Source organism: Cheilinus undulatus, linkage group 11 (genome assembly GCF_018320785.1).
Source record: "Cheilinus undulatus linkage group 11, ASM1832078v1, whole genome shotgun sequence".
Lineage (NCBI taxonomy): Eukaryota > Metazoa > Chordata > Actinopteri > Labriformes > Labridae > Cheilinus > Cheilinus undulatus.
Window position 1 is genome coordinate 51,393,008 of NC_054875.1, and position 25,222 is coordinate 51,418,229.

The following is a 25,222-nucleotide window of genomic DNA, read 5'->3' on the forward strand; positions in this document are numbered from 1 at the left end:
TTGCTGTCGACATGAACAGAGTTAGCAGGATTTTGTACTAGTAGAGTCTTAAACACCCCGTACCACTCGCTAGCCGAGCACACCGCTAAAGCAGAGAGCCGCCCCCCTCACCATGCTGGATTGTTTACGCTCAGACAACTGCAAGCAGTGATGGACTCGCTATCTCCCAGAGGAAAAATCTACTGCTCAAAGCTTGCTCTTCTATTGCTTGTGAGACAAAGTTGTGATTCTCATCTCAGCCTCATTTTGGTTTCTATTTTGTCTGAAATGTTTCTCAGCTATTTCTCCTAAAATTCACTAGGAGAAATAGGTGAGACAGAATAATTAGAGGGAGTCATTCTTGAGACTTATGAGAGATACCTTGCTAATCTCAGTTCAGTGTTTTTATTGGCTCTTTTGTTTCTCATTTGGAAAAGAAATGAGCATTACTGGAGCTACTATGGAGCAATAAGTGATTCTCACCTATTTCTCCTAAAATTCACTAGGAGAAATAGGTGAGACAGAATAATTGGAGGTTAGAGGGAGTCATACTTGAGACACCCCCGCCCCCACACACACCCATATATAGAAGAATAGATATATGAACACTCACACACAGCAATGTTGGTACTAGTAAGTCTTTATTAAAGTGCACTAACAACAGTAGTAAATCGACTTTGACAAACAGTTCAATCCCAACTGAGTATTTATGATAGCTGTAATAACATGTTAGCACTTCAACAACAGCTAAGGCTACTCCACCATTGTCATCCTTATAAAATCGGAACCATAAATGTGCCTCTTATCAGTAAAACTACATTTTTCAGTACACAGACATGGACAAACAATGTCTCTAACAATGTTTCGAGAAGTATCAGCACAGCTTTACAACACACAACATTCAACAACTTTTTTAAGGCCCATCATGCAGCATTGTATATAAGGGCTTTTTTAAACATGGTCATCTCATCAATTGTCCATGTGTTTGTAGCTCTCATGGGACATTTGTTTATGACAGCTTTTTAGACCTTACTTTTCTCAACCGGTGTCCATCCATCCAGTGCACTACAGCGCATGATGTAAGCTGCAAGAATAAAAGAAAGAAAAACAGCACTAATTAAAACTTGGATAATCTAACAGCAGTTATCACAACAGTAGAGATTTTTTACTATCCTGATATTGAAAATTCTTATTGTAATATCTCTATGGTTCACACAAGAGAACGCAGTAAAACTGGGGACACTGAAAACCTTGAAACAACCACAACATTAAATGTAGCTACATGATATATGGGGTCCCAATACTTTAGAAAGTATGGACCAATTTAGCTATATGTGGTGATGAATGTGAGGAGAAAGGGCAGAAGACAAAGGGAAAAACAAACTAGAAATAAAAACTAGAATTACAACAACTTCATTTTTGAAAATAATGCTGCATTTCTTTAGATTAAAAAAGTTGATGGTTAAATGCATGTTAATCAGTGCATGAGGTAGATGAAGCTTTACTGAAAAACAAAAACACTTGGTTGACACAGGTTGATGTTAAAACTGTTTTTTTTAGATTTTCAACTATTAGTTTATTGGTTATCAATTACAATTGATTAAGGGCATTTGAGGGGAATAAATTTCTGACACAAGCTTCTTAAAGGCCCAGTGCAGAACTCTAGCACAGTCTTGTGTCACAACCCCAAACACTTGTGTTGGACAACCTGGGAATGAGAAAGTTGCAGTCAACCATTCTCAGAGTTCCATATAGAAAGCCAAAGTCAGCCCCTTCTAGTGGACCTTATGGGACCTTATTTCTGGAAAAAAATATGTATTTTTCTATCTCGATTTAAATCGGATATTAATGGGAATGACATTGTGATCCCGACCTTCAAAATCAAAAGAATAATTGAGGATTTAGCCACGCCCCCAGTGTCATGTAAAGCAGGAAGGCCAAGAGGGACAATAAACAGAGCATAGTGTGGTTGTGGCCACTGTACTGCAAGTGAACATTACGTCCTCTAACCTGAAAGTGCCAATTAAGACACCATGGCAACTGCTGATATAGGAAACACATGAACCAAACTTACTCCTGCTTTTCTGAAATCAACATGTTGCAGTGTTAATTTCGTCGACTAAAACTATGACTAAAAATGAACGTGGACAGCCTTTTTACATGAGAAAGACTAGACAAAGACTAACAAAAATAGATCTTTGATGACAAAAACTGACTCAAAGTAACTTTAGTTTTCATTAAGATGACTAAAACTAGACTAAAATGTAAAATGTAATTAAGTTTCTTTCAATCAAAATCTGTGATATTTCTCCACTGTGGGTAAATCTGTCAAAAAACAATGCATCTGTATTTCTTCTGCCTCTCAGCTGTAGAAAGCAGGTTTGGCAGAGTGCAGAGAACACACTACCATGGTTTGGTTCCAGGTTCAGGTAAGAAAATAAATGCTTGGATTAAAGGTCAAGACTAAAATCTTTATGGACTAAAACTAGACTAAAACTATAAAAGGTTATAAATGTTTAAAAAGTGACTTAAACTAAACAGCATTTAATCTACAGACTAAGACTGAGACTTCATTTTAAAAACTGTCAAAATGAACCCTGATCTATTGCCTTCCAAATGAGTTGTGCCAACAAAATTAACGTTGTCAACAAGAAAATAGTTTATTTTTAAATTGTATTGTTAATAAATTATCTCAATTTGACAATAAGGCTATAGTGTGGCACACTGTTAACAAATAATGGAGATTATATCACTCATGACACCATGTAAACCATCTTTTAAATGACGAATCCAAAATTAAATGAGTTATCATTGCATAAAAGCAATTAATCTAGATTAGACAGTCTAAAAGTGGTATTGCCATCTGTGCTAAAGAGAACAGAAGATCAAGAATCTAATTGATTGTGACCCTAAAATTGAAAATCCAATCAAATCAAGGATTTGGAAAATCACGGCACCCCTAATATGTATGACAGTAAATAACAAAAGACAACTTAATTTCTGATCCCATGAACTGTGAATGAATCAAACATTTGTTAATGTATATCACTACAAAATGTTACCCTGCTGTTATTAAAAAAAATAAGCATGAAAATAGTTAAGAATTTAGTAGTTTTGTATCAACCCAGACAGTAAACTAATACTCTCATCTTGTACAACATACTATGCATCAGTAGCATGAGCTTAGCTGTTAGATGCACAAATGTATCTTGCCTGATGTGCTTTATCCAGTGACTCATGTTCCTTTTCAGCCAGATAGCCAAAGAACAAGCAAGAGCCAATGTAGCCAATATATGTGTACCTACGTCCCAGCACAAAACACACCGGCATCATGTTAACACTGGATTCAACAGCTGTAGTTAGCATGACGTCACCTGTGCAACTCTTGCGTGTGCTGTCTTTCTAATTACATATTTTCACAGTCTCCTACAGTTTTTCAACATCTGTGACTTTATGAGTTGTTGTATTTTAAATTGACCAGCATCATATGTGTAAATCATGACACAATTCAAACATGATCAAATGATTAGTTATCTCTCGCTGTTCACTGCCACATATATTTTTCCAAAATAACGTCCCAAGGGAAACACCTTTGGCTCTCTATAGTGGGTTCCCACATGTTTTTACCAATTAATTTCCAACAGTTTTCCATAACATTTCTTTTTTTAACTACTAAATGATCAGTGTACTTACTTAGAATTCCACTGACTTTGGACTGATCCAGGACTGTCTTTCCATCTGGCACCTTTCCGTGTTTCCCAAATACTACAGCATTTTGGCACTCCTCTGCATTAAAAAAAAAAAAAAATCATCGAAAAGAAGATGGAATAAGTGATGCAAGAAACATGCTACTATATCCTATTGGTCTCAATTCTAATCCTCTTAGACCTTAGCACAAACTTTCTCTTTACTTATGCCTTTACATAGCATTAAATTTAGTAGCCTAATTGTGCATTTTCCTGACACTTCTGCACTCATGTGACTCTTTTAAGTAGTGTTCATTATTTAATTTATGCACTCCATATTCTATCTTTTCACTTTGTTTTTCATTTTATTATTTTATGATTATGCATTTTAATTTTATACACATTTTCTATGACACACCTGATGCTGTAATTCTTTGTTGTAAAGCACTTTGAGTTGCAATAATTGTATCAGAGGTGCTATGCAAATAAAGTTCACTATTATTAATGTATAAACCAATAAACTGTTGAGAATAGAGTAGGATAGAAAAGGGTCATGATCTGTGTCCAGGTGTGCTGTTGGGAGTGTTTTTATGGGAGATAATTCATTTTATATCAATTTTTAGCTTTTTACAATGCTGTTGAATGAAAAGATTGTATTTAGCAAACTTTTGTTCTTGATATTCTTCTGTTTTTGTCTCCTGGCCTGTCCTCTCTTCAAAATTGCCTTTAGTTAAGGTCAAGCTGCTGAAAATGTTCAGTAAATTGTCAATACATTTTAAACAGTTAAATCCTAAAATCAGCAAACAAGTGGCAAATCAACTTCTGCAGTATCAACTTCATATCTATTTGCAATTTCATGCCCTTCCAGGCAAAACAGCATCTATTTTTTCAAATGAGAGATTTAGATAAGTAATAATAAAAACATTTCCAAATCAATCTCCCAGCCCTAAATGTAGTGATGATTTGACCAACCGAGCTGCAAAATTCTTCCACTAAAATACACACAGTTTCAATTGGACTGGAGGATTACTCTCACTTCTCTGTCATTTCTTTACAAAAATCCTGTAAACCAGTGTTTGTGCCTGAAGCTGCAGATTCATTGATAATAATACCAGTTATAGATTCAAAATATTCAAAGTAACAGTCACTTTACAGACAGCTAAGCCATGCAGTAAAACACTAGCTCAGTCACCATCTTGGTCATCTCTAGGTGAGTCAGGGGCTGGTTCATAGACACGTTTCTTCTTCTTTGGGTTTTCTTGCTCTTTTGGGCAGCTCCTTTTTAGTGTTTGCTGCTGGGCCATCCATTCTGTTAAATACATACAAGTGCATCACATTTTAATTAGCCAACTTAAAAAGGTGCTTAAACTCCTTACTTCATCCTGTCATTATGTCTTGTATTTGGGAACAGAGTACAACTCATGCTGATATATTTGGATAAGCTGGGCCATCCATTCTGTTAAATACATACAAGTGCATCACATTTTAATTAGCCAACTTAAAAAGGTGCTTAAACTTAATTCATCCTGTCATTATGTCTTGTATTTGGGAACAGAGTACAACACATTTGATGGATTTGAAGGAACATGAGATAAAAACCCAGACTGTGACTATTTAAATACATATACTGTATATATGTGTACACACATATAAAAACATCATCTAAAATCCACCAGAGAAACAGCAGCAACACAGAGGGATCCTGAAGGAACATGAGATAAAAACCCAGACTGTGACTATTTAAATACATATACTGTATATATGTGTACACACACACATAAAAACACAGTCTTACTAAATGAAAGAGAGAATGGTTTTCCCTCAGACTGTATGTTATTTACATAAATTGGGCATCCAGGTGATTCTCCCATGATTAAATGTTACTGCAGTAAGTTAGCAGTTAGCTAACCTACACAAGCTCCAAACTACATGAGGTTCTGGCTAACAGCCTGGCTAGCTAGCTTTACTTTTTACCACATATGCCGACCAGTTTCTTCAGGAAGTATCAGGACAAGATACTCGAACAAGATACTCTAAAATGTTCTTACTTTTATCAACATTTCGTTTGACAAAGATGTGGCTGACCTTCTTCTTCGTCCTGAGACGGTGTCGCGCTCCATTCCGTTACTCCGCTACACTACGAACGTTAACTCAGCCCCGTTTGGATTGACCAATCAGGATGCAGTGTAAGTGACTGATGGCGCTCTCTTCCAATCAATTGACGACGTTGCGGCTGGGTTCACAGTTCAAGATTTGGGCCAAATGCAACTTCTGTGAGTGGTAAGTGGATAAAGCAACACTTTTCTACTATTTCTTTGTTAACAGCCCAATCTAAAGTTATTTATGTTGCATTTTAAGAAAAAGTATCTGCCACTGGGACGTTTTCATCAGTTGAATGATTTTACGTGTGCATAGGTGAAAATCAAGGGGAGGGGGTGTTTTGGACCCCCTCAATCCTAGACAATCACTGAATTGCCCCCACCCCCCCAAAAAATGCTAATTTCATCAAAAACATGTAGTTATGTTTTACATGATATGCCTTGAATGACCTTCTTTGGGTTGCATACGCAAATTAATCTGGTTAAAGATTTTAAAGACCGTCCCTGCCCCCCCTCCAGTGCTCCAAAGTGGTTCAGTCCAACCTCCCTCTCCTCTCCCTGCAGTTGAACACGGACAGACAGACGCAGATGATAGGGGGTAAGGAGTAACTGAAGCGACTTCAGGGCATCAACTCTTTAAAAAAACGTATAAACATGTAATGTAACTTAATTATATACATGAAAAAGACGCTACTCATCCCTAATTTGAGTCAGGTTGCCCTCTGCCCCGCTAGCTAAAGTTAATGGTAACCTGCTAAACAGCGTCCCCTGTTTACTGTGATAAACTCTGATCAGAGCTGAGTAAGGTCCCAAATCATTAACTACTACTGATAGTTTCATATCATAATGCTGAGGGAAATATCTTTATCTGAAAACGACAAAATGCAGAAGATCAGCTATAGAAGTTGACAAACACTGCAGACAGTATCCAGTTTAAAAGGCAAAAACCAGGCACTCAAAACCTGAAAAAAATGTAAATAAAATAAAAATATTAATTAAATGAAGAAGGAAATACTTAAAATTCTTTATTGTAATGGCCATATCAGTTCAAACGTCTGGCTTTTTAAACCATTACAGCTGATTCATACATGTAGCCCAGTTTTATTTAAATACCTGGTAAATTTTAAACAGCTGTGTAGCTGGTTGATCGCCCACACGTCTTTAAGTCTTCATTAATTAAATATGTGTTGCTTTATGTTGATATAATTGAAAATAAAATTGCTACCATAACATACCTTTTTTCATTGTATGTACAGAAAAAAATATCTTATTAAACAGATTTTAGTCTTGTTCCAGCTAGTCAGCATTGCTTCTCTCATATTTGTGTAAATAACCTGTAAACTGTGCATGCATGCATGTTTGTGATCATTTGTGTTTTAAAAATAGATAGACATACGGTATTATGAATTTATGTTTAGTTTATGAAATGCTTATTTCCACTTTTGTTTTTTTACAGGCATATTTTAAATATGTTTGAAAATGGCACATAAGTACGACTCACACTGGAGAAGAAAAGTGAAGAGCCAACAAAGTACAGAAGATACAGAAGAAAGGTGAGGAATTTTTATATATTGTCACTTTACTAAAACCTACTGATATTTCCACTCCACTACATTTTGGAGACACATTTTATTGATCAGTCCACTGCAGTACAATATACTAAACTACACTACAATACACTACACATACTTTCAGACTTCTGCTCAAGTACTATTCATATGGGTAACTTTAACTGTTACCAAATTCTTATTTTAACACCTTTACTTTTACTTAAATTGAACTTTTGGTATTTTATTTAAAACTGGCCATCTGTTTTTTCTTCTCTCAGCTCCATTGCTTCTGACTACATTCTTTAATGATTTTATACATATGAAAATTCAATTAAATTTGAAAGGACAGTCTGCTAAGATCACATTTATACGTAGGATTCACAAAATATTAAGAACATGTCTGAGTATAACCCAGTACAGTTTAATAGCACAAATTACAGCATCCAAAGTTTCTGTTTAAGTAAACCAGCACCTCTCTTTAACAGATCCAATAAAACATTCACAGTATAATCTCATAAAAGGGGGATTTATAACAGGATTTGGCCTGGATGACTTATAAATTGGCAAGTTAGTGTCAAATATGGTGACTTTTTACTGTTATACCCTGTTTTCATCGGGACACACAAAGAGAGGAGAACGGAGGTAACACAATGAATGTGCAAAAATGTAAAGCAACCATCTCAGTTTACTCCAGCATGACTCATTACCAAGCGATAAGAAATTGGTACAGTATATTCCACCTCTTTGGTTTTTCTCTAGAATCATCAGACTTGAGGCCAGATGACTGCAAGTGACCAGTTCTGAAGCGTATCTGAAGGCTGATGACTGTACTGACCTGGAATACTGTTTGATCACAGATTTGTGTGACCTACGTAACGCCAACCAAACATCCCAGTGCTGTGGACAAACAAGTGAGATGCATCACTCTGGACTTCATGTTGAACCTGAACAGCCATTTCACATCCATACAGTTGTTGATCACCTATCAGAGTTTGTTAGGGAACGTACTTTGGATGATATTTGATTATGTCCTGTTGTTTGATGATGACCTGTCATTTAAGGACAGTTCAGCTAAAAACCAAGAGGAGGGAACAGAACCCAAAAGCTCTACAAACTCTGGAGATCATCCACGTAAAATGTAATGCTTTTTTCAGCATTATATAAACCAGATGCAAGGGTCATAGTGTAGCATTCTGTTTGTTGTTCTGATGAGTAATTTCATTCACAAATGTGTTATTGGAGGCAATGATAGTGGTATTTTTAAATGACATCTGGGGAAATAATATACAGGACTTTATGTAAATACTTTGTTGAAATAGACACTTTATAGCCTTCAAGTTACAAATAAATTTAGTTTTTTATTTTACAACATGTGTTACGTCTTTTATGTGCTCTGTGACAAAACTGAATCATGTGCAGTGCAGTACTTAAAAGGATTTATAGAACATATAATTAATATAAAAGCAGAAGATCTTTGCAGCCTACAATTACACATTTTCAACAATTCATTGTGCACAATAATAAATAAAAAATATTGTGTGGATTACAATAAAATCAATAAGATATCAGGTGAATAAAAACCACCAAAATATGTATCTAAGTCTGAGAATTCAATGAGTGCTTGCAGAGAGCTCTTCATCAGCTCTGTGTGAGCTAAGAGTGAGATGCATGAACTGAAGCTGGGATGAGAGTAGATTGAGTTCATAAAGAGAGCTCTTTTATTTCTCTACCTGAGATCACAAAGAGAGACAAAAGTTGAGAAACTTTGAGAATTAAATTAGAGGCTGATGAGATCTCTTCTAAGACTTCAATGGAGACTAAACTGAGATTCAGTGCATCTTATTGCTCAGGAGAAAAAAATGAGAGACAGGAGAAATACACCTTAGTCTCAGTTTGGTGTCACACAGATCTCATAGTTGTCTAGGAGAAGTAAATGAAACATTTTTGAGATCTCTTTTTGGATTTTCTTTTCCTCTGGGCTGGCATACCGGGCATTTCCTGGTGGGTCGACGCACTTTTTGGCCAGTATGATTTATTCATTTATTTATATCTGCTATGGACCGGCACTACAGCCGCGCTGACCCTTTATATTGACCGTTGACTGGCCCGATCACGTCTCATAAAGGTCCGTTTACTCCCGCTCCCATGCCGACTCAGCTCCTGCTTGAAAGTGAAAGTATTCGGACAAAACTAAACTTACTGAAACGACTGACTGGAACAGTAAATAAACGCCAAATTAAAAACAACAACAACAACAAAAAAAACAATCAAGATGCTGCAAAAGTGTCAAAGACTGCAGTCCCTATAGGAGGGTCTGACGCTGGTGAATATAGGCCTACAGCTGCATCATGATGAGGAGGAGACAGAGCAGCAGAGGCTGGTGTGTGACAGGGGAGCAGAGGTTACAGGTGAGCCTGAGAGTGAAGAAGCTCTGTAGAGTATCATTATATAAGCTAAAAGGCATTATTAGGCTGTAGGTCCCCTTTATTTATGAAGAAAAAAATGCTTGAGTAATCTGTAGTGTAATTCTCTGACTGTATTTAGTCTTTTTGTATCATCCTGTTGTGAGTGCTGTTGAGGGATGATTGTGAGCCTTTATTTCCCCCATGTGAGACCAAAGTTCTCTGCTTTAGTGTGAAGGATCCAGGAATGATCACAGAGGAGTTAACTTCTACAGGTCTGTGGTATTATTCAGTAATGTTACATTAAGGTCAGTATCTTCATCTATTGTGGCTTGGTGGGCTTGAGTTTACCATGTTATGCTCTCAGAAGATTTATAGAGCATTCAGTATCTTTGAGATTAGACTGGAAATGTTCTGGACATTATCTGTTGTGTTGACATGAACAAAGATTTGCATAAAAAAAAGTATTGTTGTCCACTCATGTTGTTAAGGGTATTTGAATCTTGAGAAATAGTCCTGTAAGGGGCATTTAGAACAGACAAAAAAAGTGCGATTAATTTGCGATTAATCATGACTTAACTATGGAATTTGTGAGATTAATCACAATTAAAAATGTTAATCTATTGACAGCCCTAATATATATAGGTTCAGTAAAAGTGAACAACATAATCTGAGAGTAGATGATTTCATAAAAAGTGTCTTTAATACCTGAGAATACTGCCAGGAAGTAGGTGTGAGAGGAGATTAGGTTAATGCTGCCAAACAGCCTCTTTTTAAAAAAAACACATTCTACACCAAGGAGCCATTGTGAATTACACCTTAGACATTTAAAGGACAAGGACAGGTGGGACTATTTGTCCTTAAACAGATCATTACCTGGCTCTGGTGGTCACAATGAAGAAGGGAGACAAAACCAAGTTTTAAACAACACTTTATTTATTTTATTTATTTTCTTTCAAATCAGACCAAATTAAACCAAACCAAACATTCCAATCAAACAATTCCTCTAATTAAGCCAAATCAGACCAAAATGAACTAAAACTAGACCACATTGAATAATCAAGTCAACTTCAATTTACTATTAAACCACATAAAACCAAACTAAGAGTCAGAAAATCCAAAGTAGACCAAATTACCTAACATTTTTTTCAAATTAGAACAAATTAAATATTTGCAACATGAAGAATCTAAGTCAGCAGTGTGGGATGTGCATGAGTGAAGACCACATGAGTACAGTAACTAAAGCTCAACCTAATCTAACATAACTAAACCAGAGTGAGGTATACCTGTGTGGAGGCCAGGTCAGAGAGAGTGTGTGACTGCAGGAGCTTAAATAACCTACACACACTGAGCCCAGGTGAGACATCACTCTTATCAAGGAGCTGCAATCACACACAGGCTCAGGCTAACACCAAACATCACATGGTGTCATGGACATCACAGCAGGTAGAGAAAGACATCAAAAATGTCCTTAACTGTGACTGAAACATACTGAAAGTAGCTGCAGTGTTTTAAAGATTTAGGTAGTTCATCAGAAAACTGTTTAAGGGGACATTAAAGAATCCTGCAGAGGAAAAAACGAAGGTTGACAGATTTTAAAAAAAGATTTCTGTCTTTCCTTGACACATGGTTCATATAATCTGTTCTGTTAGCGTTTGAAGCTGTGACATTAGCAGGGATTAGCATTCAGAGCAGGCAGGCTACACAGGTGATGGGCCTCTAACAGGGATCATTAGACATGTCTGGGGCTGCTGAGTCACTGGGTTAAGAAGAAGACGGGTGACAAGTGCTACAAAAAACTGTTTTCATGTTCTGAGCTCTCTACTAATCCTGGCATCGAAGAACTAAAAATAAAAATGTTACCATGCAGGAAGATGTGACAGGAAGACCCAAATTAACTTCAATCTTGAAGGGTTACAGGTCAAAACAGACGTGGTAAAAATCTCTGATGTTGACTCTGGATCTCTGGTTCAAACGAACTGAGATTAAATGTACCAGCATGCATACGAAGGTGAAGATGGTTTTGTTTACAGGACAGCCCTACCAGTGGATGATCAATTCTCCCCTAACAGGTAGAAGAAAAACACCAAAGACCTGCTGGACTGTGCTGCTAAAGGCGTCAGCAGCTGTCTATCTCCTTAGACATTTTACTCATCTAAAGTACATACTCTAACACCATTAATGTGCAATAACAGTCATAATAAAGATTCAGATTGTTTTCCTCTTCTGTCTGTGGTCTCCTCTTCTGTCTGTGTTTTCCTCTTCTGTCTGTGTTCTCCTCTTCTGTCTGTGGTCTCCTCTTCTGTCTGTGGTCTCCTCTTCTGTCTGTGGTCTCCTCTTCTGTCTGTGGTTTCCTCTTCTGTCTGTGGTTTCCTCTTCTGTCTGTGGTCTCCTCTTCTGTCTGTGTTTTCCTCTTCTGTCTGTGGTTTCCTCTTCTGTCTGTGGTCTCCTCTTCTGTCTGTGGTCTCCTCTTCTGTCTGTGGTCTCCTCTTCTGTCTGTGGTTTCCTCTTCTGTCTGTGTTTTCCTCTTCTGTCTGTGGTCTCCTCTTCTGTCTGTGGTCTCCTCTTCTGTCTGTGGTCTCCTCTTCTGTCTGTGTTTTCCTCTTCTGTCTGTGGTCTCCTCTTCTGTCTGTGTTTTCCTCTTCTGTCTATGGTCTCCTCTTCTGTCTGTGTTTTCCTCTTCTGTCTGTGGTTTCCTCTTCTGTCTGTGGTCTCCTCTTCTGTCTGTGGTCTCCTCTTCTGTCTGTGTTCTCCTCTTCTGTCTGTGGTCTCCTCTTCTGTCTGTGGTCTCCTCTTCTGTCTGTGGTTTCCTCTTCTGTCTGTGTTTTCCTCTTCTGTCTGTGGTCTCCTCTTCTGTCTGTGGTCTCCTCTTCTGTCTGTGTTTTCCTCTTCTGTCTGTGGTCTCCTCTTCTGTCTGTGGTCTCCTCTTCTGTCTGTGGTCTCCTCTTCTGTCTATGGTCTCCTCTTCTGTCTATGGTCTCCTCTTCTGTCTGTGGTCTCCTCTTCTGTCTGTATTCTCCTCTTCTGTCTGTGGTTTCCTCTTCTGTCTGTGGTCTCCTCTTCTGTCTGTGGTCTCCTCTTCTGTCTGTGTTCTCCTCTTCTTTCTGTATTCTCCTCTTCTGTCTGTATTTCCCTCAGGAGATGACATTATGACTTTCATCTCTTAGGGTATAAATGGTTAATCCTCAAATGTGTGACAGTGTCTCTTTAAACCAGAAAAGAAAAAAAGCTCACACATTGTTGTTGGCTTGCTCTTAACCTTTTCATCTGAAGCACATCTGTTTGTTTTTGAAGCCAGGATGGACGAGACGTGGAAAGCAGCAAAGTAGCTCTGACCTTTAGTGAACCACTCACGCTCGTTTGTGTCCTAGTGAAGCATTTTTCAGAATGCCACTGAGGCGTCCACAAGTACTCAACAGAATAAAAACACAGAGAGGGTGTGGTCTGGTGCTGATGAAGTAAACAGAGCTAAAAAGACTGGACTGTATCAGGGAGAATGCTCAGACCATGGGGACCAGGACAGCAACCACGCCATCAAGAACTTTGTTCTTCAAATCCTTTCAGGAAGGTTTGAGATCAAGATCAACCTCACTGGGTACATTTGTTTAGATATGTCAAATATCAAATCCTGAGAGTTTTTGTGTTTAGAGGCAGAGGAACTGAATTTACAGCTGTAGTGTACATATATCCTTTATATCCATGAGTTTTAAAGCAGAAACATTGAAATGTGGTGATTAGATAGAAGGTATAAACAAGTTCTGCTCTTTCACTTTTAGGTGAATATTCATGGCTTTCAGAGGGCTGGAGGGCAAAAAGAGTTTAGGACAGTAGCAGCTACCACTGATGCTGCTTGGAGTTGCAGCACTGCCCTGCTATTTTAACAATGCATGTTTACATCAGCTGGCAGCTGCAGGAGAACAGAGATACTGACCATAACTAAGTTTTTATCACATTGGACCAATGGACAGGGGACACTCTCAGTCCAATCAGAAAAGTTAGATGTTTATATGCCAGGATATCCAGAGAAGAGGAGAATCATCACTGCTGCCAGGATTAGAATCTACAAAGTATGGACAGTCATTTGGATTTACTCTGTATTCAGTGAATAATGCTGCATGGAGGAGGTGAAGGGCATGGCATCATTCATCGTGCTTCTTAGCTAACACTAGCTAGTTCATGTTTCTAAACAGTCATATCAAAAACAGCTCCCTTTATAAACTTCAGCTTCTCCAGTCCTGACTGGTCTCCAGAGTCCAGTCCTGAAATCCCATCACTCCTGTTCTTCAGCAGCTCTGAGTCAACTACAGCAACATATGTACTATGTTGCTGTTGTACTATGATTCTGAAAACACCAAAAAGCTCAAATGAAAGAAGAATTTCTCTATTTCATCATGAAAAAAAAAACTTTTTTTTTTTTTAGCTTGTTCTGTTCTTGATTTATCTGAAGTTGAATAGAGGCTAGTTTCACCAAAAACACCACGTTTTTCTAGAAAGCTGAGAAAAATGCATTTTTGTGAAAGAGAGTCTTTGCCTTCAATGACATAAAAGACATCTGAAAATTGTATTACAACTGTTATTTTATTGTAAAATACATAACAATGCTTCCAGTCACTGTCATTCACACTCTGGAGCTGGACGGCCTCCACAGGACCCCCCATACGCCCACGTCCTCTCCTGCTTGTTGCTGTATGCATCCAGCTGGCGAGAGGCTGCCTTATTTCTCCGACACACGGGGGGACCTCGCGGCATTCTTTAGCCTCTTGACCGGCCGAGGCAGATCAATCAAAGTGCCGATCCCTGGATTCGCTGTCGTTAAGTTCAGTTTCAGTTTCAGTCAGTAAGCGATTTCTCAGGCAAAAGTTTAAAGTTTCTTCCAGCGTCTAAGTTAAAACTTTTAGCTTAGATTACCTCCAGAACGGTCGCTCTGCTCTTTGACCCCAGGGTCTCCACCTCTGTCGTTTGATTTACTGTCACTTCAGACTGTAGTGTTCCAACTACGTATCCCAGATGCCCCAAAATTACTCACAGGGAGTGTCAGAGTGCCCCCTTGTGCCAGCCGCCGAAAAAATACTTTGACATATATATGTCTATGGCACTCAAGTGTTGGTTTTTAAATGACCTATATATACACATCAATGGCACTCAATGAGTTAATTTTTTTTTTTATTATTGATATTATGATTGATATTAGGGATGTCTTTGTTGAGTGGTTTTCCTTTCTTTAGACTCTGGTTATATTTTGATTTTTTTTTCTGAACTTTAACATGAATTGTTTAGTTTCTGATAAAAAGGTAGAGGTAAAAACCTGGTCCATGATGGACTGTTATGGTTGCTGTCAGGAATTAACCAAGTTCAGGACTTTCTCCAACCAAACACTTACAGAACAAACTAGTCTGACCTTTTCATTTATGTCCAGGTATGTTATTTTACTGCAGAGTAATAAAAATACCGTCTGGTTTAATTTCACCTGTGTGCCACCTGTCAAAGTTGTTTTCTCTCTCTGCTTGAGTTTGCTCTTTATAGAAGTCTGTGAGGTTGAATCACCTCGTTTTCCAGTGCATAGACAAAACCGTTCCCCTTTAAGGTCTGGCAGATTTACATAATTGGAATTCACAAAACACACATCCAAGGACGAAATAGTTTAAGTAAAAAAAGAAAAAAAAAAAATCCACACATTACTCACAGCTTTTGACAAGAAAAACCTGGAGTTTGTCTTTCTCCAAAAATGATGCAACTGAATAACTGATCAGTGGTAGCTTCAAATGAATAAAAATCAATTGGTTTACATAACTTTATTATTGCAAAGACTATATCACACCCTGCAGAATTATCCATGAATTCAAAGCATCAAGCACTGAGACCTTTTTCCTATATTTGATATTTTATTATGTGAGATGTAATGATGTTCAGCTCTGTTAGATCAGACACTCCTAATGATCCGTCTGACTCAAACTCTGAAGAGTCAGTGGGATGATGTAAGTCCTGCTTTCAGTGAGCAACTGCCACCTTCATCCACAGTCAGAAGACCTCCTATTCATCTGAATTCACAGAGCCAGCCCTGGTGCTTAGAGACTAGTCCTCACCCTTCTGACAGAAAAATGGACACAAGAGTCAAACAACAGAGAAATGAACAGAAGACCAGTAGATTAAAGGCTGGCATGAACAGAAACTAAGGGTAATTACTTAAATTAAATCAAACCAAGCAGTAGAAACAACAGTTATGCCCCATCAGACCTGTGCCTTGGTTAGACTACAATACAAATACAAATCTGTGGTTTTAACTTTTCTGTGTTTAAGGTGCTGTACTAGCTTCGACCCTCTGACTGACCAATAACATGCAGTTGTTGCTACAGGCTGGTATTTATGAGTTAGGGTTGGTGTTCATTTTAACATAATGAGATTTACTTTCAGGTTAGGGTTAGTTTTTACTAATGAAGTAGTGAGATTTACTGTTGGGAATCACTAGGTTGTATTTTGAAGTTGGCCTGTTGCACATTTTTCCTCTTGTTTCAGAGGATCTTTTATCCAGGGATTGACACATTCTGGCGTTTCTTCAGTGGAGATTAGAAACCCTCCTGGCTTGTGTCTGAGTGTGTGCAGTAAAACTGCAAAGACTGACTACAAAATGAGTGATTTGCAGAGTGCACAGACGGAGTATGTGGAATTTCACGGGAAAAAAATGTGAAACTGACATGATGTAGATTGTTGGCATGTGAGGGATGGGGCTCATGCAGGCAGCGACTTATTAATGTACATACCAAAATGGAAATCAAGAGGTGATACAGCCATGATGCCCATGATCCTGGTGTGAAACATTAGCATGACTGACACACCTCATGGGAATATGAGCATCTGCCTGCATGTTAGCTGAAAAGGAGAACCTTGTAATTTTAAACCACTTTTGATTTTTTTATAAAAAGCCTGATTTATGAGGAACAATGGGGATTAGCCCCTGAAAAACAAAAAAATGGAAAATAAAAATATGTTCCTGTTGCTATCTTGGTGAGAGCACAGGCTATGACAGAAGGGTTCTGGATGAAGTTTCACATCCTCTGCCAAGTTTGTTTATGTGTTGAGATCTGAGACGGATTGATATGTTGGAAGTGACAGAGTGTTAAATCAGTTCCTCCTCTGCAGACTGTGAGCTGTACATCAGCATGCTATGCAAACGAACAAACTGAGCAGCAGAATGACCATCATCATCAGGCATTAGCTTAACTTTGAGAGAAATTAGTAGGAAAAATAAGGCAAGACTGAGACTGAAACTGAGTGGACACACAGAAAGGATATGACACAGCAGATGACCTTTTCTAACAGACCTCCTCAGGTGCACCTGAGCAATAATTGGCCACATTCCCCTTAGGGAGTCTGTGTTGACAGTGCATTAGATGAATTTCAGCTGAGGTCTGACATTTAGGCCTTTAAATGGAGGAAGTGCTGAGAGCTGACCACTTTAGGAGTGTTTTTATATGATCGTGTTCGTATGAGCAGCAAATTAGCAGCAGATATCAGCAGATATCAGTTACATCTGTGACCACTTATGACCTCCAGACAGCCTTAGGCACATTTACTTAAAAAAAAAAATCACCCTTTACATTAAGCCAGCCACACGACACATCATTAAAGTCTGACTTTAGATTTAAGACCACATCATTTAAGTCTGACCTTGGATTTAAGACCACATCATTAAAGTCTGACCTTAGATTTAAGACCACATCATTTAAGCCTGACCTTAGATTTAAGACCACATCATTTAAGTCTGACCTTAGATTTAAGACCACATCATTTAAGTCTGACTTTAGATTTAAGACCACATCATTTAAGTCTGACCTTAGATTTAAGACCACATCATTAAAGTCTGACCTTAGATTTAAGACCACATCATTTAAGTCTGACCTTAGATTTAAGACCACATCATTTAAGTCTGACTTTAGATTTAAGACCACATCATTAAAGTCTGACTTTAGATTTAAGACCACATCATTTAAGTCTGACTTTAGATTTAAGACCACATCATTTAAGTCTGACTTTAGATTTAAGACCACATCATTTAAGTCTGACCTTAGATTTAAGACCACATCATTAAAGTCTGACTTTAGATTTAAGACCACATCATTTAAGTCTGACCTTAGATTTAAGACCACATCATTAAAGTCTGACTTTAGATTTAAGACCACATCATTTAAGTCTGACCTTAGATTTAAGACCACATCATTAAAGTCTGACCTTAGATTTAAGACCACATCATTAAAGTCTGACTTTAGATTTAAGACCACATCATTTAAGTCTGACTTTAGATTTAAGACCACATCATTTAAGTCTGACCTTAGATTTAAGACCACATCATTAAAGTCTGACTTTAGATTTAAGACCACATCATTTAAGTCTGACCTTAGATTTAAGACCACATCATTAAAGTCTGACTTTAGATTTAAGACCACATCATTTAAGTCTGACTTTAGATTTAAGACCACATCATTAAAGTCTGACTTTAGATTTAAGACCACATCATTTAAGTCTGACCTTAGATTTAAGACCACATCATTTAAGTCCGACTTTAGATTTAAGACCACATCATTTAAGTCTGACCTTGGATTTAAGACCACATCATTAAAGTCTGACCTTAGATTTAAGACCACATCATTTAAGTCCGACTTTAGATTTAAGACCACATCATTAAAGTCTGACCTTAGATTTAAGACCACATCATTAAAGTCTGACCTTAGATTTAAGACCACATCATTTAAGTCTGACTTTAGATTTAAGACCACATCATTTAAGTCTGACTCTGGATTTAAGACCACATCATTTAAGTCTGACCTTAGATTTAAGACCACATCATTAAAGTCTGACTTTAGATTTAAGACCACATCATTAAAGTCTGACTTTAGATTTAAGACCACATCATTTAAGTCTGACTTTAGATTTAAGACCACATCATTTAAGTCTGACCTTAGATTTAAGACCACATCATTAAAGTCTGACTTTAGATTTAAGACCACATCATTTAAGTCTGACCTTAGATTTAAGACCACATCATTAAAGTCTGACTTTAGATTTAAGACCACATCATTTAAGTCTGACCTTAGATTTAAGACCACATCATTAAAGTCTGACCTTAGATTTAAGACCACATCATTAAAGTCTGACTTTAGATTTAAGACCACATCATTTAAGTCTGACCTTAGATTTAAGACCACATCATTTAAGTCTGACCTTAGATTTAAGACCACATCATTTAAGTCTGACCTTAGATTTAAGACCACATCATTTAAGTCTGACCTTAGATTTAAGACCACATCATTTAAGTCTGACCTTAGATTTAAGACCACATCATTTAAGTCTGACCTTAGATTTAAGACCACATCATTAAAGTCTGACCTTAGATTTAAGACCACATCATTTAAGTCTGACTTTAGATTTAAGACCACATCATTTAAGTCTGACCTTAGATTTAAGACCACATCATTTAAGTCTGACCTTAGATTTAAGACAACATCATTAAGTCTGACCTTAGATTTAAGACCACATCATTAAAGTCTGACTTTAGATTTAAGACCACATCATTTAAGTCTGACCTTAGATTTAAGACCACATCATTTAAGTCTGACCTTAGATTTAAGACCACATCATTAAAGTCTGACCTTAGATTTAAGACCACATCATTTAAGTCTGACTTAGATTTAAGACCACATCATTTAAGTCTGACTTTAGATTTAAGACCACATCATTTAAGTCTGACCTTAGATTTAAGACCACATCATTTAAGTCTGACCTTAGATTTAAGACCACATCATTTAAGTCTGACTTTAGATTTAAGACCACATCATTTAAGTCTGACCTTAGATTTAAGACCACATCATTTAAGTCTGACTTTAGATTTAAGACCACATCATTTAAGTCTGACCTTAGATTTAAGACCACATCATTAAAGTCTGACCTTAGATTTAAGACCACATCATTTAAGTCTGACTTTAGATTTAAGACCACATCATTTAAGTCTGACCTTAGATTTAAGACCACATCATTAAAGTCTGACTTTAGATTTAAGACCACATCATTAAAGTCTGACCTTAGATTTAAGACCACATCATTAAAGTCTGACCTTAGATTTAAGACCACATCATTTAAGTCCGACTTTAGATTTAAGACCACATCATTTAAGCCTGACCTTAGATTTAAGACCACATCATTTAAGTCTGACTTTAGATTTAAGACCACATCATTTAAGTCTGACTTAGATTTAAGACCACATCATTAAAGTCTGACCTTAGATTTAAGACCACATCATTAAAGTCTGACCTTAGATTTAAGACCACATCATTTAAGTCTGACTTTAGATTTAAGACCACATCATTTAAGTCTGACTTTAGATTTAAGACCACATCATTTAAGTCTGACTTTAGATTTAAGACCACATCATTTAAGTCTGACTTTAGATTTAAGACCACATCATTTAAGTCTGACCTTAGATTTAAGACCACATCATTTAAGTCTGACCTTAGATTTAAGACCACATCATTAAAGTCTGACCTTAGATTTAAGACCACATCATTTAAGTCTGACTTTAGATTTAAGACCACATCATTTAAGTCTGACTTTAGATTTAAGACCACATCATTAAAGTCTGACTTTAGATTTAAGACCACATCATTTAAGCCTGACTTTAGATTTAAGACCACATCATTAAAGTCTGACCTTAGATTTAAGACCACATCATTTAAGTCTGACTTTAGATTTAAGACCACATCATTAAAGTCTGACTTTAGATTTAAGACCACATCATTTAAGCCTGACTTTAGATTTAAGACCACATCATTTAAGTCTGACTCTGGATTTAAGACCACATCATGTAATCCTAACCCTAACCCTTCTGTTTTAGAGACTGTAGATTTTGTCTTAATAAGCAGCTTCTCTTCTTTATTGCATAAACCTTTAATTTGTAAAGTTAACATCATGGGCTGGGCCTTGGCTCTTTGAATACCAATTGTTTTCTGTTCTCGATGTGAGTGTGCATTTGTCCCTAAATCCATTAAAATGCATGGATGCAGTTCAAGCACAGTTTATCACAAGATGTTTTTGACACCACATGACTACTAGTATATTACGTGCAGTGACTTTACATTTAACACAAAAATGGTAACTGTGCTGAAAAACATGTTGCATTGAATCTAACAAAACTTCCAAAGAGAACCATTATCATCCTTACTGTGAACAAGTTACAACGATGCAAACAACCAAAATTAAAAAAAAAACAAAAAAAAAACAAACAAACAAAAACATTTCTACTTCAGTTTATCAAGCTGAAAAAGCAACTGAACAAAAATATGATTTCCAAGGCACAAACCAGCCTCTATGAAGATGACTCAGCCAAGACAAATGACCTAGAGGTCAAGGACCTGAGAGGGGAACAATTACTGAGAGGTCAAGGACCTAATAACGGCTGACCCAGAGTGGCCTAAAACTTATCTAGGGAAAAATAACCTAGTGGTTGAGGACATGGTGGTGGAGGTCCTCATTAGAGATGTTTTAGGATGTGGTCCTTATTATGGCTGAGTCCAGGTGCTGGAGGTCCTCATTAGAGATGTTTTAGGATGTGGTCCTTATTATGGCTGAGTCCAGGTGCTGGAGGTCCTCATTAGAGATGTTTTAGGATGTGGTCCTTATTATGGCTGAGTCCAGGTGCTGGAGGTCCTCATTAGGGACGTTTTAGGATGAGGTCCTTATTATGGCTGAGTCCAGGTGCTGGAGGTCCTCGTTAGGGACGTTTTAGGATGTGGTCCTTATTATGGCTGAGTCCAGGTGCTGGAGGTCCTCTTTAGAGATGTTTTAGGATGTGGTCCTTATTATGGCTGAGTCCAGGTGCTGGAGGTCCTCATTAGGGACGTTTTAGGATGTGGTCCTTATTATGGCTGAGTCCAGGTGCTGGAGGTCCTCATTAGGGACGTTTTAGGATGTGGTCCTTATTATGGCTGAGTCCAGGTGCTGGAGGTCCTCATTAGGGACGTTTTAGGATGTGGTCCTTATTATGGCTGAGTCCAGGTGCTGGAGGTCCTCATTAGGGACGTTTTAGGATGTGGTCCTTATTATGGCTGAGTCCAGGTGCTGGAGGTCCTCATTAGGGACGTTTTAGGATGTGGTCCTTATTATGGCTGAGTCCAGGTGCTGGAGGTCCTCATTAGGGACGTTTTAGGATGTGGTCCTTATTATGGCTGAGTCCAGGTGCTGGAGGTCCTCATTAGGGACGTTTTAGGATGTGGTCCTTATTATGGCTGAGTCCAGGTGCTGGAGGTCCTCATTAGGGACGTTTTAGGATGTGGTCCTTATTATGGCTGAGTCCAGGTGCTGGAGGTCCTCATTAGGGAAAGTTTAGGTTGAAGTCCTAATCGGAGCACAGCACTCTTTTCTCTTTTAAAATCAGACATTTTCCTCACATTTCTCAGAGTTTATGAAATAATTTGCATTAATTCTATACTGTTGTACATTTGCAAAAGATTTTTTTTTGGTCATAGTGTGAAGTGTAGATGTGGATTGCATTATTCACATTTGCTTTTCATGTTTAATTTATAATATATTTCTATGATAAACAGTGTCAGTTTGGCTTCAGTATCATTTATATTAACATGATACATTTTTAATGACATTTTGGATTCATTTAAATCGCCAGGAAACAAAACAGAAAAGCTCCTGCTGTTCAGATGGGAAAATAAATAAATAAATAAATAAATAAGTAGGTATTATGTTGATAAGTGGATGAATTAAAAATAACAATTTCAGATCCTGCCCTTGTATTTATAATAATGTTTTGTCTGAATAATTTGAGCCCCTGATAACAGAGCTACTCTGGATTAAATTTTTTATGAAACTCTTAAATTAGGGCTTAAAGTCCACACTTTAGTCATACATTGATGGATTTACGTCTGATTCTTTGTTGTTGGCAAAGAGAAACAAGATGATACAGCTGTGCCATCGTCCAAGTTATCAGCTGTATATGTGGTGTTTCTGATATCAGAGTCCCTGTAAAAGTGCAGGATTTATCAAGTGATGTTTTTGTGCGACTTAATGAAACATAACTCTCTCTGAGTCAAGTAGGAAAATGTTTGTTTTATGACACTGGGACACAGACCAGTTCTCTACAATAATGGCAAAATAGTAACATGCCCCAGTATGTCCATCTAAAATCCCATGGTTGAATGCAAACCCAGTCACTCCAAGAACTGGAACCATAACCATAACCCCTCTCTGGCAGGTTAGGGATTTAAAATGCATCACAAACTTCTGTTAGACCGAAACAGAGCAAAAGGTGTTCATCAACAATGAAAATAACACAAATACATAGTTTGGTTTGACTTTTCTTCAGCTTTATGTTTGTAAATAGACCCCAAACCCAGAGATAAACCTGATCCCTCCATCGTCTTCCATCAGTGATGCCGGTAATTACGCCTCCTCTCAGGATAAAATTGTAGGTTAAAGGTTCATGCTCTGGTACACACCAACCGCTCAAAAGGATCTCTGAGAAGGACAATTATACTAAACTGAATTGCCACCTGTTCCAATAAAAACTCCCTCACTGTTGAAATCTCACTCTGTTTTAATTTTCATGCTGTAATGTTTTAATAATGAGGTTGTGCAGAGCTTGGGAAGGGTTAGGGTTAGGGTTAGAAGATGAATCATCCAGACTTGAAAAAGAGGTTTCTTTGGTCTGCAGATTGAAGCCATTCTTTTAACAGATTTAGATCAAGGTTTTTGAAGGTCAGACTGACCATCACATTATAAATCTTTTTAAATGTGGATTGAAGGCATTGGAGGATGATGAATCAGCAGGTTGAAGATGTTTTATCTGATGACTTCCTGCACTGTGACTCTGGATTTGTTTTTTTCTGTGATTGTAATCGTGCTGCTTTGTACATATATGTCTTTGTCAAGGTTATAAAAGTTTATTATTTTTCATTAGTTTTTATTTTTATTTTGTTTTCCCTTTCTGTACTCAATTTTAGTTTAGTTTTTATTAGTTGTGACTGCTGGTTTGTTAGTTTAGTTTAGTTTTTATTAGTTGTGACTGCTGGTTTGTTAGTTTAGTTTAGTTTTTATTAGTTGTGTCTGCTGGTTTGTTAGTTTAGTTTAGTTTTTATTAGTTGTGACTGCTGGTTTGTTAGTTTAGTTTAGTTTTTATTAGTTGTGACTGCTGGTTTGTTAGTTTAGTTTAGTTTTTATTAGTTGTGACTGCTGGTTTGTTAGTTTAGTTTTTATTAGTTGTGACTGCTGGTTTGTTAGTTTAGTTTTTATTAGTTGTGACTGCTGGTTTGTTAGTTTAGTTTAGTTTTTATTAGTTGTGACTGCTGGTTTGTTAGTTTAGTTTTTATTAGTTGTGACTGCTGGTTTGTTAGTTTAGTTTAGTTTTTATTAGTTGTGACTGCTGGTTTGTTAGTTTAGTTTAGTTTTTATTAGTTGTGACTGCAGGTTTGTTAGTTTAGTTTAGTTTTTATTAGTTGTGACTGCTGGTTTGTTAGTTTAGTTTAGTTTTTATTAGTTGTGACTGCTGGTTTGTTAGTTTAGTTTTTATTAGTTTTGACTGCTGGTTTGTTAGTTTAGTTTTTATTAGTTGTGACTGCTGGTTTGTTAGTTTAGTTTTTATTAGTTGTGACTGCTGGTTTGTTAGTTTAGTTTTTATTAGTTTTGACTGCTGGTTTGTTAGTTTAGTTTAGTTTTTATTAGTTGTGACTGCTGGTTTGTTAGTTTAGTTTAGTTTTTATTAGTTGTGACTGCTGGTTTGTTAGTTTAGTTTTTATTAGTTGTGACTGCTGGTTTGTTAGTTTAGTTTTTATTAGTTTTGACTGCTGGTTTGTTAGTTTAGTTTTTATTAGTTGTGACTGCTGGTTTGTTAGTTTAGTTTTTATTAGTTGTGACTGCTGGTTTGTTAGTTTAGTTTAGTTTTTATTAGTTGTGACTGCTGGTTTGTTAGTTTAGTTTAGTTTTTATTAGTTGTGACTGCTGGTTTGTTAGTTTAGTTTAGTTTTTATTAGTTGTGACTGCTGGTTTGTTAGTTTAGTTTTTATTAGTTGTGACTGCTGGTTTGTTAGTTTAGTTTTTATTAGTTGTGACTGCTGGTTTGTTAGTTTAGTTTAGTTTTTATTAGTTGTGACTGCTGGTTTGTTAGTTTAGTTTAGTTTTTATTAGTTGTGACTGCTGGTTTGTTAGTTTAGTTTAGTTTTTATTAGTTGTGACTGCTGGTTTGTTAGTTTAGTTTATTTTGTTAGTTGTGACTGCTGGTTTGTTAGTTTAGTTTTTATTAGTTGTGACTGCTGGTTTGTTAGTTTAGTTTTTATTAGTTGTGACTGCTGGTTTGTTAGTTTAGTTTTTATTAGTTGTGACTGCTGGTTTGTTAGTTTAGTTTTTATTAGTTGTGACTGCTGGTTTGTTAGTTTAGTTTAGTTTTTATTAGTTGTGACTGCTGGTTTGTTAGTTTAGTTTTTATTAGTTGTGACTGCTGGTTTGTTAGTTTAGTT

General features: G+C 36.9%; 1 long non-coding RNA gene across 1 annotated transcript; it reads right to left on the reverse strand.

Annotated features, from left to right (window-relative positions):
- Positions 1-892: 892 nt before the first annotated feature.
- LOC121516964 lies at positions 893-4,973 on the reverse strand. The gene is made up of 3 exons (XR_005992528.1): positions 4,858-4,973; positions 3,673-3,765; positions 893-1,063 (listed from the first exon to the last, which is right to left on the reverse strand). It is a non-coding gene; the product is annotated as an uncharacterized LOC121516964 (long non-coding RNA).
- Between the last annotated feature and the right edge of the window lie 20,249 nt (positions 4,974-25,222).